The 16,282-nt window shown below is 41.6% G+C and overlaps 1 protein-coding gene across 2 annotated transcripts in view; it reads left to right on the top strand.

Moving 5' to 3' along the window:
- The window catches only part of erfl1 (Ets2 repressor factor like 1), a 127,672-nt gene that overhangs the window by 46,429 nt on the left and 64,961 nt on the right, over positions 1 to 16,282 (top strand). The window contains exon 2 of one of the 2 annotated variants that reach the window (XM_054783062.1): positions 7,158 to 7,223. The gene's annotated coding sequence lies outside the window, so the exon portion shown is untranslated. Of the gene's footprint in view, positions 1 to 1,465; positions 1,530 to 7,157; positions 7,224 to 16,282 lie in introns of those variants that run through there. The other variant, XM_054783063.1, reaches the window with a different exon arrangement.

Raw genomic sequence — 16,282 nt, 5'->3', positions numbered from 1 at the left:
TGCTGAAAACCAAATGTGCTGATGTCTGCAGGCCACCACTGTCACCACTCAATCCCATAATTCCATCCATTCATTTTCTATGCCGCTTATCCTAATTAGTGTCACGGGGGTATGCTGGAGCCTATCCCAGCTAACTTCGGGCGAGGGGGGTACACTGGTTGCAGAGCACATATAGACCATTCACACTCGCATTCATATTTATGGACAATTTAGAGTCAGCAATTAACCTAATCTGGAGTCAGGAGGTCTTCCCGATCTCCTGACTGTGCGGCCAACATGCTAACGGCCCAATCCCATAATTGATATTGATAAACTAACATGCATGGTGCTAGGAAGTCCTCTTACTTAAAGGGGAATACAAAAGGAGGGGGTTGTTGTTGAAGAGGCCACCCCCAAATCAGCACTGATAAAAGTGGTGCTGAAAAGGGTTGCGGGGATAGAATCAAGAGAAATGAGATACACCAAATTAGACCAGATTGTCTTGATGGACTTGGATTAGAAGGAAAAGGAGGTGTATATGGGGGGCGGAGGGTGGGGGGGTGATTGCCAGACTGAATATGTTGGGAGGGGGGAGAAAGAGGGGGGGGTTGTGCCGGTACTTGGCAGTCTCCGGGTATCTCAGGTTCTCTCCGGCCGAGAAAGCGGTCGATATTTAATTGTTATTGCTAGCATGGAACGCACGGAAGCGGGCTCTGTACGAAAATTTCTCATTTATTTGGTATTCTTGTTTTCTCTCCCTTTGCCTCCCTTCGCCTCACCCGCTGCCTCTCTTTGCAAGAGAGGGGGGTTAAAAGAGGGGCACACATGGGGTTAGGACAGGATTGGATGGGGGGAAAACACCGTGTCCTACTCTTCCAAGTTTAGTGTCTATCCTGCGGACAAATAAGATGAACCCTCCATCACCATCACCATCACCCCCCACCCCCATCCCTCACCCCTCACCCCCACATGTCCAAAATGAAAAATCTGTCACTTTCATCAAACGTCCCACCGAATATTGTCTACACTCCATTCCCAGGGATCGAATCTTATTTAGGGGGACGACAGCGAGATTCGCCATCTGTTTTCAAATTTCATTCCTCCATGAACTTTATTTTCTACCCCACTTCGGACAAAATTATAACCCGATCGATCCACTCTCTCTCTCACACACACACACGCATTTTCTGATCCCCTCCCTCTCTCACCCTCCCACCGCCGTCCCTCCTTCTCTTACAGACACACACACATGCACGCACACACACCCCTGCTTCTTCTTAAAGGCTTTGCTTATGTAATCCAACCCATTTTGAACACTTGAGTTGCGCTGGAGACCCCCCGACCCCCTACCTTTTCATTTTGCTCTTTCAACTTTTTTTTTGTGGCTCCCACATCAACTTTTTTGCCTCATAAAGCGATGATAAACTTCTGATAGGTCCCCCCGGTGTGTCTCTGCGTGCTTTTACAACAGAGAGGCTCTGTGCGAAATTGCCTGCATTACCATCAGTGAGGAAGCTGTCTGTCAAGTCCATGATGGTACATCAGTGAAGGTAAGCACTTCCCCCTTTTTCTTGTCAAACAAAAAAGAAATAGAAATACATCTCCTTAAAGAGGTGGACAATTGAGTAAAGTGTAAAAACATGGTACCAACTAGAGAAGTGTTTGATGTGAGATGCATTCTCCATATAAACACATGTAATTATCTCTATTTAAACCAGGTTAAAAGTATCTCTACTTACAATAAACATGTCTAGCTCAGCATTGCTTTATTAATAATATTTAATGATGATCATTTAAAATAATAACCATAGTCAACAGTAATTGTGTACTCACCGGTGAGCGTGAGAATGCCGTATGTGCCTTGGAGTCGAGTGTCTTCACATACGGCCGACTTTCCGGATTTGTATTATTGTCACTTTAGCCTTATTGTACTGAGCAGCCAGGACAGATGCATGCACCTATGTTGCAATAAGTTCCCGTTGCAGTACTACAGTATGGTCGTCAGCACATCAATTTCCCCTTTGCCTTTGCCAGCATCACAAAAAGCCAAATGCATCAAGATCATGTGACCTGTCATGCGTGACAGTGGTTCGAACACTGGATTTCCTGTGACTTTATATGCAACATTTTACTGAAAATGTGTGGTATGGTGTTCAGTGTCGTGTGAAGAGATAGCAACATGGATATGAAAAGCAAGAAACTTCCAAAGCATGCACATTCCCATCTGCTAAGATGACTTTGCGTTTTTTCCCCTTTATCATTGCCAGCATTGCGATAAAAGAACACAAAAAAGCCAAAGAAAAGGCACAATTTTGTAGTCACTTTTTCACATGCTCGCTGAGCTGAAGTCTGTCTCACATGGTGTCATGTAGTTGAAACTCTGGATTTTTGTGTGGGTTCAAAAGCCTACTTTTCCTGAAAATGTCAGTTTAAATTCCTCTGTAGTGTGAAGAAACAAAGTGTTTCCATTTTCACCGACATGGACATTAAAGTCAAGAAACGTATCAACACTTCAAGTGCGAGCACATTGTTGTGCAAAAGTTTCCTTTGCAGTTCTGTGGTGATCATCCCATTTTTTTCCACTTCATGATCGCTGGAATCAAAATAAAAAAAAACACACAAATGCAAAGAAAATGCACAGTTGTTGTCCAGTTAATTCTTTAAATGCTCACTAGGCTGAATTCTTGCAAGATTTGCTAAGGTATCATGTGATGTCATGCAGTTGAAACTGCTTTTTTGCGCAAACTTTAAAAGCTTATTTTTCTTGAAAATTTCCAGTTAGGTTGCACCAGAGGTGGAAGCAAGTTAGCGTTTTGCAAGTCTCGAGTAAGTCAAGTCTTTAATCTCAAGTCCCAAGTAAAGATGTCCAAGTCCAAGTCAAGTCTCAAATCAAACAAGACAGGTCAAGTCAATGTAATGTTATGTTAATGTAATGTCTGTTCTATTTGACAAATATGATAAATGCGTTTTGAGATTTATTGTTTAAAATATTATTTAAAATAAGACCAGTGTGATATGTACGTATACCCGTGTGACATTGCATTCAGGATTTATGTAATCCCCACATTTGGTGTTTGTTCTTAAACCTGATTGGCCATTAATAGATGCATTCAATGATGCAGATTCAAAGGGAAAATATGTTGTCTTGCTGGAAATGACGTAACGATCACGTTAGTTGGATACTTTGAATGGGGACATATTTTACTCAACGCATTCACTGAAAATCTCAACTATTCTCAAGTCATCTGATTAAAGTCCGAGTCATGTCATGTCATTGATGTCCAAGTCGAGTTGCATAATCTTTGATGATATTGTCAAATCCAGTCCAAAGTCATCAAAATAGTGACTGGAGTCCACACCTCTGGGTTGCACTGTAGTATAAGAAAACAAAAACTGGTAAATTGTGGCAGTAATAGTTAAATAACAGAAACAAGCTTTGATTACACATTAAGAACAGAACATGTTTCCAGTGGAACCTCTGTTTTGTATGCTCCAGTTTTAGTGCGATTCAGCTTTCTGCAAAAATATGTCTGATGAACTATGTATCTGTCTCCTTTCTTCCTTCTTCCAAGCACTGATGTCAGGCGCACTGTGTCGTTTTTAAGTGTTCTGTACATTTTCTTTGAATGGCTGCAAAAAACAAAGTGCCAGAACTTTGATAAAGAAGGTGAGAAACACTATTGAATTCAAGAAAGAACTCGTAGCAAAGTACGAAGGCAGCGTCTGCCATAGGATTGTAATGTAAAGGTTCCTTAGTTAATACAGGTTGCAAGGGGAACGGTTTCACAGAGACACGTTGTACTGAGCTGGACCCGTGAGTGAAATGATTGTACCTGCTGCTGCTTTACGGATACCTTCCATCCAAAAGGATTTGTTTTTCATACCTTTCGGTTGTCGTCTGACCGTTTGGAATGGATTAATGACGAAAGCTAAAGTAATCAGAGTTCTTTACTGTACTTTCATAGTGAATTTTACTCGCTTTTAAGGTCTCCCAATCAATATTGCCGCTGTTTCAGACCTTCCTGTAAGAATGTTTGCCGTCCATGCTGATTGTATGTTCATCAATGTGAATCATTATTGTGCTCATCCCGGCCACATTATTCCCCACAGTTCTGTGTATGAATAAAGACACTGCGAGGGAGCATCCCCTCATTGATTAGGCATTAGCCGCAACATACCTCTGACGCCTACAGCCACTTGTTTGCTTTCAGGAGCTGCTGAAACGATTGCTGAGCGCGGGAGCCAATATTTATGGAGGCTTTAACAAGTTCATTATAGTCATTTGGGGGCTGTTCCATCGGGGGATTAAGGACTCATAAAGGGCCCAGCGGAGTTGGTTGTCATCCGCTGAGCACGTCACGGTACAGTCAATAGCTCCAATCGTTCATGTGCTTTATGGACACGCTGACTTTTATAGCTGCTATGGGCTTTCGAATAAAATCATTAGCGGATACAAGGGGCAAGAAGCTCCATTTGTACGCTGTCATCAAGGGTGACATTATGTTAAGACAGTTGGAGCCACTTGAGGATTTTGGTTGAAGACGCTTGTATTTACACAAATAGTAACCAGCAATTATAAAGTCTTAGATTAAGATTGATGTATTTCCTCAATGAACCACATCTCCCCCAGTGCTGGTACCACTCATGCAGCCCCAGACCATGACCCTTCACCATGCTTGACACATTTATCCTGGTACTCACTTGTGTTGCCAGTTATTTAGACAATAATGGCTGTGTGTCTGTGTAGGCTCTCAGTCGTACAGGAGTTGTCCATCGAGGGAAAGGCTTCTTGAGACGTCATCTGTACTTCTGTGAAGAAGGTGTCGGACGTTTCGCTCCTCATCCAAAGAGCTTCGTCAGCGAACTAATAAGTGCTGGTAGCCTAGGCCTTAAATACAGTAAGAGTGGGCGGAATTGGTGTGCCAACACCCTCCTCCTATTGGTTCCTTACACTAAGCCTGGGCGGAGTTGTGGTCTAATCCTCTCCTGCCATTAGCACCTCCGATCACGGGGAAGTGTAGCTCCCTGTAGTTGGGTATGAACGACTCTGATACTGGCTCGTTAGCATCTATTGTTCTGGCTCGGCCCTGGCTCCACTTCATTTGCATGACTAAGAGCTGTGGGTTTTGGTCTCAGTAACCTGCTGAACACAGGGTCCAAATTAAACCTCAAGGTTGAGCACTTGTTAGTTCACTGACGAAGCTCTTCGGATGAGGAGTGAAACGTCCGACACCTTCTTCACAGAAGCACAGATGACGTCTCAAGAAGCCTTTCCCTCAATAATGGCTGTGTGTTGAGTCATTTATAGTGGATAGTAAATCAACACTTATACAGCCGTGCCTTGTTTATCGCAGTTAATTGGTACCAGATCGACCCAGCCCCGATAAGTGAATTTCCGCAAAGTAGGATTTAATATTAATAATGTAATATTTTTGTAGTTACAGCATAGAAAACATGTTTATGACTTTTTAAATACAATTTTTACCATTATTAGAGCCCTGTTAACATGCAATAACACCCTTATAGTCTCCTTTACGCTCCTATTATTCTGTGTTTACACCACATTGTGCAGGCCACGGGATCACTGTAGGTACATAAGAGACGGCCGGCGCTTTAAACATAGCATGCTACCAAGCTAACTAGTTATCCTCGAATTGATTTATTCTTAACTTAAGAAAGGGTTTCAAACCGAGTGGGGAAGAAGGACAAAGTAAGAAGAAAAAAAAGTACCACTTCCACACAGAATGGGAGGAGAACTTCTTTTCACTATGTCACGCCGGACATGCCATGGCTGACTCCATTTAATTAAATTTTAATTCTGATCTAATTTAATGTCATGTCTCATCAATATACCATTACTGACGTCTAGTGGCCAGAATACTACATACTGTATCACTTGTCCTCAATATTTTTTTACTTATTTTTTTACATAGTCAACCACGAAACAGCGGTCATTTATTTATTAATTAATTTTCCATAGTTTCATGGGCATTGGAATTTTTGTGTGTAGGTATTTTTTAAAATGAGATAACATCAACAATTGTGGCATCTCTGAAAAAGGACGTTGTGGAAAGTCTTTACGCTGGGCAAAGTTTTTCAAAAGCGTCATACAGTGGTCGCTCGCCATATCGCAGTTAGAATTTTGTAGCTTCACTTTCACAGTTTTTCAAAAATCTAATATATAATATAAAATAAAGTATAATAAATTATTCGGTTTCATGGTTGAATCAGGCATATTATTAGTCCAAAAATATGCATATTTTAGCAAATGTTAAGTTTTTTTTTTTGCCTAAATTAAGCAAGCATAAAAATGGCTAAATGAACTAAAATACAAATATAAAGCATTCAAAAGACGCATTCAAAGACATTGATGAAATGTAGTATTCTGCGGTGTTTAATAGGTGTCAGTACTGTTCCTGTACTGTTTGGTGAGACACGCAAGAGTCAGACTTGATCCCCGGAACAACAGGCTTTTAATGCAGGTTTGAATGATCTCACGACAGGCACAATAATCCCTAATAAAAGCATGAGCTACTTTTGCGGCCGTTACCCACGCAAAACTGAAACTCAACTCTAAACCCCCGGCGCCACTTTCTGTACGCCTCTCTTTCAGGTCCCCTAGGGAACACATTTGTAGTAACACAAACGAGCAGAAGTCATATTTATGTCTTAAATGGCTTATTTACTTATTTATTTATTTTGTCTACTATATTGAGTAATACAAGTGTAAAGGTGACTATAGGGGTGTTGGTTGTAAACAGGCTTTCTGTGGTCTATCTATAAAAAGATTTCATTTATATAGAAGGAATCCTGCTTCACAGAAATTCACTTACCACGGTCGGGTCTGGAACCAATTAACCGCGATAAACGAAGGATGACTGTATTTTTTTTCCCGCCCCTTTGTTTTCAGATAGGGTTAGCAAGCAGCATTTAGCACTCTTAACTGCGCTGCACCAGCTGCTACAGTATAAGCTAAGCTGCAAAACAGCGGCATGTACTACGTAACGTGCTCTTCATGAATTGATTGGCTGCGTTCGTAGAAACGTGCAAACGGGATGTTATCATTGGCTGGAGAGTGTTCGTCATTGCTTTATATCTTGCCGAAGCTTGTTGTCGGCTGTCACGGAGTTCCATTGAAAAATGGTACAGAATAAAGTATGTGTTCATTTCATTTACAGCTCAAGTTGGATTTTATTTTGTGCGCTGAAAACGGGAGAACAGTGCACGACTGCGCACACCTGCAGGTTAGAGGGGACATTGGTGCTAACAGTGAAGACGATCCATTAAGAATTCCGTGGCTTTTGTTGAATGAATTGTTGATTAATCATGTTTTTTTAAGTCAGCTGAGGGAAGATGGAGTACTCGGCTTGGCTGCAACCACCAGAGGCATTGTTGATTCTGGTTCAACTGGTTTGCTGTGTGAAGTTGGGCTACATCCATGTCATGACGACAGGAGTTCAGAACATTCAGGGGGAGATTTCTGCATTTTCTTTTTCTGATCTTTCCACTAACACTCCTTTTCCACTGCACTCGCTGCTGCTTTCTTTTCCATTCCCATGTTTTTGAGTCACTGACCGCCCTCTCGCTCCTTCTTTTTGCCTACTTGGTATCCCACTTAACCCCATATTTCACAGCTGAACTACAACTAATTTCCCCCTCAAGCCCTCATCAAAGTCCCCCTCTCCGAACAGCGCTCCCTATACCGCCGGAGCATGCTTAATTACACACAATTAAAGCCCAACGCTAACGAGAAAATTGCTCTGTTATGAAATGACTTCAAAAGGACTGGAGTAAGTAGAATGGATTGGAGGGGGAAAAGTTGGGCGCTAGTGTGGCCGCGGGTGGCGGGGAAGAACCCTTGGAGCTGTCTCAGTGGAATGCAGTGAGTAAATAATCCGCTGGCGTCACCTGAAGATGTAGACGATAATATTCAGTGGTGGCACTTGCAATGCACATGTGTTCTTTTTAGTAATGGAGGAGTAGATCTGTGGAAGCTGTGTAATTTTGCTTCTGTTGTAGTGAAACTTAACTTTTTTCCCCAAAGACAGTAGTCACGTGATGGTTACTACGTATATCGGACTAGTACTATATGTTATTCCTACATGTACTCTACGTAAAGGTCCCCTGTTTTGCAAAACTGGCTTTAAAGATGTTCTGTGTGTCTTTGGAGCCCGTTTATGAGCACCAAACATGAGAAAAATCATCTCCTTCACTTGTTTGCTCCACTGACAGAAGAGGCGCTCAAACAGTCACTTTTGAAGTGAAGCATATTTCTATGACGTCACGGAGGAGAAACCTCCTCCTTCATGGACGTAACACTCTGACCCCTAGCTCGATGAGCCTGCCCCGTGTATACACGCGCCACTTCACAGAGGACAGTTTGTAAACAATAAAAAAATAAGCAGGCTTTGCGAAACATCTTCATAAAAAAAGGCCGGGGCTTTGCCAACGATCCGTAAGTCAGCTACAGATGTGGAAGCTGTTTTTTTTTCAGCGATTAGGCTAACCGAGCGTGATGTTTCTGTTAGAATGTTAGCACTGGAGCTCACATAGCTATGCTACTGTTGCTAATGTTTGTGTCCTCATGTCCGACTCCTTAATGTTACATTTTTGTATGTGATATACAGTATAATGGTATATGTCGGGCAAGTTTGATGATTTATAAAATGACTTACAGCTTTTAACTGACATTTAGCGACCCAATAAATATTGCCAAGCGTCCCATTTTGGCTTCCGACCCTCAGTTGGGGGAACCCTGCTTTACAGTGTCGGTGTGCTTGTTTCACAGTACTTTCAACTGTTGAAATTCATGTCTGATGACATTTAATGTTGGTTTTTCTGTGAAATTAAGTCCTAAATCATAGAATATATGTCCTGTTGTTGAAGTATTTGTGAAAGTATAGTTGATTAACAGAGATATACTGTATGTCGTACTTAACTCCAGTGTTGGATTCATGAGATCAGGCAGTCATGAAAGTAGTGAAACCTGAACAAAGTAATTAGTCCTTATAAAGCGCGTTGATAATATAAAAAAGTGGTGTCACAAAGTACAAAAAAAATCTCAACACGTCGATAAGCCCAAGCACATTCTCATCCGTATTGAGGCAGCAATCGATCTCATACACTTTATACACCAAACATGGACAAATGAAAGCAGAACAATCACAGTGGGCATGCAGCAGCTGCCGGAGGAATGCTGCAAAAAACATTTTGGAGCATTTGATGTCATGTTTACACTAAAAATAAATTCGAATCACAAGAATGCATTCTACTCTTCCATTACATTGTCGTAATGTAATAGAATGCAATATTAGTAGGATTATGATGTACTTAAATGATTGGTAAAGTGACGTTTCAGACGACTGCAAAAAATGTGCTGCTAAATTCTTGTGAGATGGCGTAGCTTTTTTGTGGCAAAATGATATAAAAGCAGCTCCCTCATTTTTTTAATTTTCTTACTAAATTATTTTGAGATTGTAGGAAAAAGTAGCGTTGCCTTTTCCTTTTTTTTTTTTTTCCAAAGACAATGTTGCTCAGTTTTGATACTGTGCAGCGAGGTGCTGATTTAACAGTGTTTATTATTTTGGTCGTGCCTTATTGTTTTCCAGTAATGGGTAATCTAATTCATTACTATTTTAAACATTATAACGCCATTACTTTTGCACGTGATTTATATGGAGGTACGCAGAGTCTGCGCTCTTTTTGTAACACTCAGGGGTCCCTTTTTAATAAAAACTGTGATTAAAAACAGCTGTTTTCACATACTACTGACACATACACATACAGTTGACCCCTGTCTATATTGTGTAATGACTGTGTGTTCAGAAATTGTGGTTATAATGGGAGTCAATGGAACTTTTTTTTGTCCTGTTCCCGACCTCAAAGGGTAGTAAATTAAGAACTGGACACTCCAAAAAAAACAGCAATTTTGTTACTAGTCGTATGTATATTTAAGTCTGATCTTAAAAAAAAAAAAAAAAAAAAAATCCCCAGCACCCTAACAATTATTATATGGAAAATAACTCATTGTATATGTATTTTTCAAAATAAAAACAGTGACATCATTGAATCAAATGAGCTGTTAAAGGGTTAGAATAATAAAAAGTCTTTTTTTTTTTTTACTAAGACTGAAGTTGATCTGTTATGAGTTTTTTGGAGATTACTTTTCTTGTCCTCTCAAAGGGTAGTAAATTTCCCCCAGATGTCTGGTTGGCATGTGTGCAAAATATAATTTTGAGTTTTGTGAAAAATAGGTTAAAAATTTTAGGAAAAATCATTCCGTATGTACTAAGACTTGGAGCTGAAATGTATCTGAAAGGTCAGACAAGTCCCCGGGGGACTTTTGAACTTTATTCTGACCTTAACACGTCAACAGCAATGCTCTAGTCCAAGGCCGTATATCTACGACTTGCACACTATCTCTCTGTCATCTCCACACCCACACGACTCTTCCTCATTCTCCACCAATCACAGTGATGCGAAGACATGGGAAAACAAGTTCTTTACAGCACATGCCAGATATTTGAAGGTTTTTCAAAAAAAAGTAACGCAATGCTTGCTTTCTCTGGTAGCTAATTGCATTTATGAAGGAGTAACAGTGTTACTCATTCAATTACTTTTTTGGAAAAGTAACTAGTAACTATAAGTGATTATTTTTTTGGCCAACACTGTTCATAGAACCGCACTGTAGCGCGTGGTGAAGTGTTTCTGCATGTGGTAAAATATGTTTTCTTGGATCACGGTGCAGTCTATCTGACCACAAACCCTGGTTCCTGTGTCCACTCAGGAATTAGACTTGCCCTTTCAACCCCCAAACCCCCACCTCTGCCCAACCTCTCAATCCAATCTACGGCGGGGCGAAACAAAACGAATAAACTCTAATTTTGATTATTTACGTCCAGTTTGCGCCACAAGAAGAGCGGCGTAAGAAGAGGATAATTTCTAACAGTGCTGGTAATAAGTGCGGCGGCTACAGTGATAACAATTAGATTTGATTTCATTTGAGAATGCCTCCACAGCTGCTCCCCCGCTCGCCCCCTTAACCCCCAGCCTCCACCTCCATCCTTCCCCTCGCTCCTCTCCCCCTAGATTAAAGTGGGTGTGTTAATTCCGCGGTGTAGCGATCGAACGGCTCTGGCAACAATGGGAAATGGGCTATTGATCAGAACAGCTCAGATTAAGACTAGGCAGTGGAGCTCTTTCTTGCTTTCTTTCCCTTCATTTTCTCTCCATTTCCCACCTTCTTCTTCCTGTCTTCCTGTCTGTCCCGCTTGTGTCACCCCCCCACCACAAACCCCACCAATCACCCCCCTCTCCCTCTCCCACAAAGAAGAAAGCATCTGGAAGAAGACTCAAAAGACTCTATGAAGATTTCCTTGTCTGTCCTTAGTGTCCTTCCTTACTCTCTCTAATTCCCCCCGCATGAGGAAAACAAAGGACCGCATGGTATCCACCGTCCTTTTAACACTTCACTCTGCCTCTATTGGACATCCCTTCACGTGAGATGCTATATCAATCCGTCACACGGGGCTCGCGTAGTGCGCGCTCCCCCCCAATAAAAACGCGCAGCCGTCAAAACGCGGCCCGGCGTGCCAAAATTAGCTGTCACGATCAGGCCCCGGGACAGAAGACATTGGATTTGCATCGAATGGACATAAAAGCCGCCAAATGTGAGGAGACAGCAAATCCATACTGTGAAAAGTGAGCTAAGAATCCTCGCCTCTACTTATATTAATTAACTCAGTCAATGGGGATGTGATAGGTCAGTTATTCATCCTCTTCCCGAGCCTGCCCACTCTGTCACATAGTCCAACCCAGGTGTCTCTCTCTCACACACACGCACACAGACACACAAGTAGGCCATCAGACATTAGCCGCTGTGAAACCAGACGTCACAAAACGCTCGGCGCTCCACAGCGGAAGAAGATGCAAATGTCTTTGTCACATACACATGAACGCACAGGCGACAGTGCGCAGGGATACGGCGGAAGACAAGTATAACGCCGAGCATTTTGTGAGGTTTGATTTTTTTTGAGAAGGCATTTTTGTGATGGAAATGTATTGCTCTTTTGAACGCATATTCGTTTCAGAAGCCAAACTCTTTACTTAATTGTGCCCACCAACTAAGCGGAACTATGTTCTTCATCACGGAAATCTGACCAAAACTGGACTTAGGAGATCAAGTGGGCGGTAAACCGTTAACGGACTACAATGCTGATGGGGATGTCATACAACTTCATGTCAAAAAATCCGAACTACCCCTTTCATGAAAACAGTTTGCATTTGAGGTAGTGCAAAATACAGTGGTACCTCGGTTAACGTCCGCCCCGGTTAGAGCGTTTTTGGTTAACATCCCAAAAAAAAATTTGCTAAAATTTTGCCTTGGCTTGCGTTCGCCCGCTTGTTGAGCGTCAAAAATACCATGCGGTTTGTTTACGCCGCCATTTTGGATCACGCGCCAAAGACGAAATCTCGTGATACTTGTGCGGGTCGCGTTTCTTTATATCCGATTTGCTATGCTAAAGAGAGATACACGACGTAACAAAATACATGGGCCGCACAAAAAAAAAAAGACAAAGGCGATGGGCCGTACCGAGACATGGGTGCAAGACCTCCAATTTTTAAAAATAAAGAGAAGACCGTTATTTCAGAGGTATGGCTCAGAGGTAGCTCCATCATGGGCTGCAGTGCACAGACATACTGTACATACATACACATCTTCTGTTCCCGCGTGACAGTCTATCAACTCGGCGGCACATCAAAGGTGACACTCTGTGTTTCTGCCCGTCTCATTTTACATCCATAACACTCATTTCTGTTTCCAACAACAAAACATAAGCATTCAAACTTACTGCAGCATGTTCGCGGCATCCAGAGGTAAACATAGTACACGTCACCAAACACCTCATCAAGCATCCTTGCTGCCACACTTACAAACATCACTAGTTGTTTGTTTGTTTTTTTCTATATTTCACAGCAAGGTATATATTTAATGGTTCTACAACATTGATACTTAGTTTGATATATTTTTTACATTTTTGCAAATTATGGTTGCAGCAGAATAATGTATTTATTAGGTGTTATTTTGTTAATTGATGATTTTGTGGGGAATTACCAACAAAACTACCGCTAGGTAAAAGTGATAAAAGTAGGTAAATGTTCAGTTGTGCATTCATCTGTCATTTGGAATTATTTTTGCATCATTTTCTGCATGTAGAACTATAATTGTTATCTATAAAATGTATTTTGTGCTAACATTTTTGGGTGCCTTGAACAAAGTAATTGGTTTTACATTATTTTCTATGGGAAATTAGTTTTGGTATAAAGTCTGTTTAGGTTTGAGTCTGACCTTCTGGAAGGGGTTAATGACGTTTAGCAAGGCACCACTGTAATCACATTTCAGGTGCAATAAGTTGAAATTCTTGTAACTAAAAGAGGCTGTAAATGTTTTCTATTCTTCTCCTGCTAATGTTTGGGTCTCTAGCTCAGCAGACCGATAACAGAGTCCCAATAAAGATTCCAGATGACTTCCATTTCAGAGCCTTTACCTTGAAGCACTGGAAAACTGAACATACAGAAATAAAGGATGTCATGACAATTAAGGAGATAACCAAGTTGTACATTGCCCTTAAACCGTTTTTGTTATTCCTAAATGTAAATTGTTAAGCATGTGCAAAACACATAAAACCATGACCATTTTTAGTTAACATGCTAACAATCCCTCGTTTATCACAGTTAATTGATTCCGGACCCAACCATGATAAGTGAATTTGCACGAAGTAGGATTCCTTCTATATAAAAATATTGTTTTCATAGTTGGAGCATAGACAACCTATTAACGACCTTTTAAATCTAGATTTTAACATTATTAGAGTCCTCTGTACATGAAATAACACCCCTTCAGTCACCATTACACTCGTATTACCCATTATAGTAAAACAGGAAAGTCTACATACCCGAAATAATGTACTGAAAAACGGTACGCGTTGCCATTGACACAAGGTTAGATGTTTAGTTTTTTTGGCGGTGCACGTCAAGCTCCGCCGGAGGGTTTAAAGGGGGAGAAGCGAGCCAGCGTGGCTTACGCCAGCACTGTGACGCTGTAGCATTCAGTGACGCCTTCAGTGTTGCTGAAAAAAAATCCAAAGAAAAAGCAAATGTGCAGTTAATCCTTTGATGCTAAGGCTCAACTCAATTGTTGCAAGATTTGCTGACGTCTTGCGTGATGTAGCATGCATGGCAGCAGTTCAAGCTCCAAATTTGATTTTGGATGCATATTTTTACCTCAAGATTACGACTTTTACCATCCACTTTGGTTTCCCAACAAAACAGAAGGCAGGATTTAAGATCACCCTCTTGTATTGGATCTCATTAAATTGGTGTAAATTAGGTGTAGCTCATGGAGGATCCAGTGAGTGTATATACAGTACCTACAGTCTTAACAGCTGACTACGGTGGTACCGATCATAACCTTTTCCACTAAATAGAAATACATTTCACAAACTGATATCCTACCGAATGTTACGGCTTGGTACTTGAAACTTCAAGAACCAGCAGAGTCCAGCAGTCTTCCTTTGCTATCTGGCACTCCCTTTAACTCTTTCACCTGCTGTTCCTCTCCCCTTGATCTCCTTGTCATATAGACTCCAGCTCTCTGCACTCCATTGGTTTACCTAATCGATTATCAAGCCGGTGATTAGGGATCAATTAAATAATTAAAGCGAGTTAAGAGCAGGGTCGATAAGGGTGCTCAGAGTTGAAGAAGCATGGCTCGCTCCATCATAATGTGGACGCTGCTGCACTAAAACTGAACAAACTTATTGACCACGGCCCCGAATCTTGTGTGAAAGCCAAGCCTGAAGCCACTATAGGGCTTGACCTCTTGTTAGCACACTTCAAGGGTTTCCTAAGAACAGATGCTTGTTTGACGTTATTGTTGGGATCAACTGACGTTTTTACAAAGAAGAGGCCTCCATCTGTCCTTATCTGCCACAGTAGTATCAATCCTCTGTTTTACGATCTCCAAGCCAAGTCCTTAGTTCATAGTTAGTCGCGCTTACAACCTTCCAGTTCTGAGTGACTGCCGCCCCCCACCTAATGACTAATACCAGTTTATTAAGGCTTTATCATGTGTTCACAAATGAATGTTGCACTCTTGTTAATTACGACCTATTCTTAGTGGGTCTTGTAAGATCCGATATGTAGAGCCAAGTCCTTACTGACTAATTGCAGTTGACTAAGGCTTTCCAAAGTGACCACTTTGTCCTCCCTTCATGCGGCTACACATAATGTCCATTGGTATTCGTTTTAGTTAATTGTGGGTCTTACTTTTGTTTGGTCCCTACTGAGCCTTAAAACTTGTCCCAAAGACAAATACTAAGAACACATTCCTCAGTCTGAGCTGCTGCTGTGCCCATTGACTGATTCATAGAAGTTGAGAAATCGACTAGGACTTTCTTAATCACTTTGAACACCATCCATTTCCTATGCCGCTTATCCTCACGAGGGTCGTGGGTATACTGCAGCCTATCCAAGCTGACGCAGGGATTTGTCATAAATTTGTTGTTCCTTATTGACTGAGGCCCTGCTTCCCCCATCTAATGACTGAGCAGTTTAGTAACTGTCAACTGTCAACCAACAAATCTTCCATCCATTTTCTATACCGCTTCATCCTCATTAGGGTCGCGGGGGCATGCTGGAGCCTATTCCAGCTGACTTCGGGCGACAGGGTACACCCTGGACTGGTCGCCAGCCAATCGCAGGCGACCATTCACACTCACATTCATACCTATGGACAATTTAGAGTCGCCAATTAACCTCACCTGCATGTTTTTGGGAATGTGGGAGGAAGCCGGAGCACCCGGAGAAAACCCACACGCACACGGGGAAAACATGCAAACTCCACACAGAAATGCCCAAGGGAGAATCGAACCCAGGTCTTCCCGATCTCCAGGCTGTTCCTGTATTGGCCAACGTGCTAACCACGAGACCACCGTGTGGCCCAACAAATCTTATTTGTTCAAAAGTGGTACCTCAATTTAGGTCATAGTGTGTCATCTGAAGTTTTTCGGTCCCGACTCAACAGCCCTCCACTCCCTAAAGCAGGGGTGTCTTTTTCCACCGAGGGCCACATGCTGAAGAATGAAAAGATGCAATGGTCACTTTGATGTAGATATGCTGAGAAGTTTCAGATATTTAACACAAAAAAATGCATCTCAGCTTTGTGATGTAGGTGAAAAAGTGTTGCTGTTTTTTTTAAATTTATTTTCCAAATATTTCAACTTTCTTTTTTAAGTCTCATATA

The sequence above is a fragment of the Dunckerocampus dactyliophorus genome, chromosome 7 (genome assembly GCF_027744805.1).
Source record: "Dunckerocampus dactyliophorus isolate RoL2022-P2 chromosome 7, RoL_Ddac_1.1, whole genome shotgun sequence".
Lineage (NCBI taxonomy): Eukaryota > Metazoa > Chordata > Actinopteri > Syngnathiformes > Syngnathidae > Dunckerocampus > Dunckerocampus dactyliophorus.
This window is presented reverse-complemented; position numbering and strand designations above follow the sequence as displayed.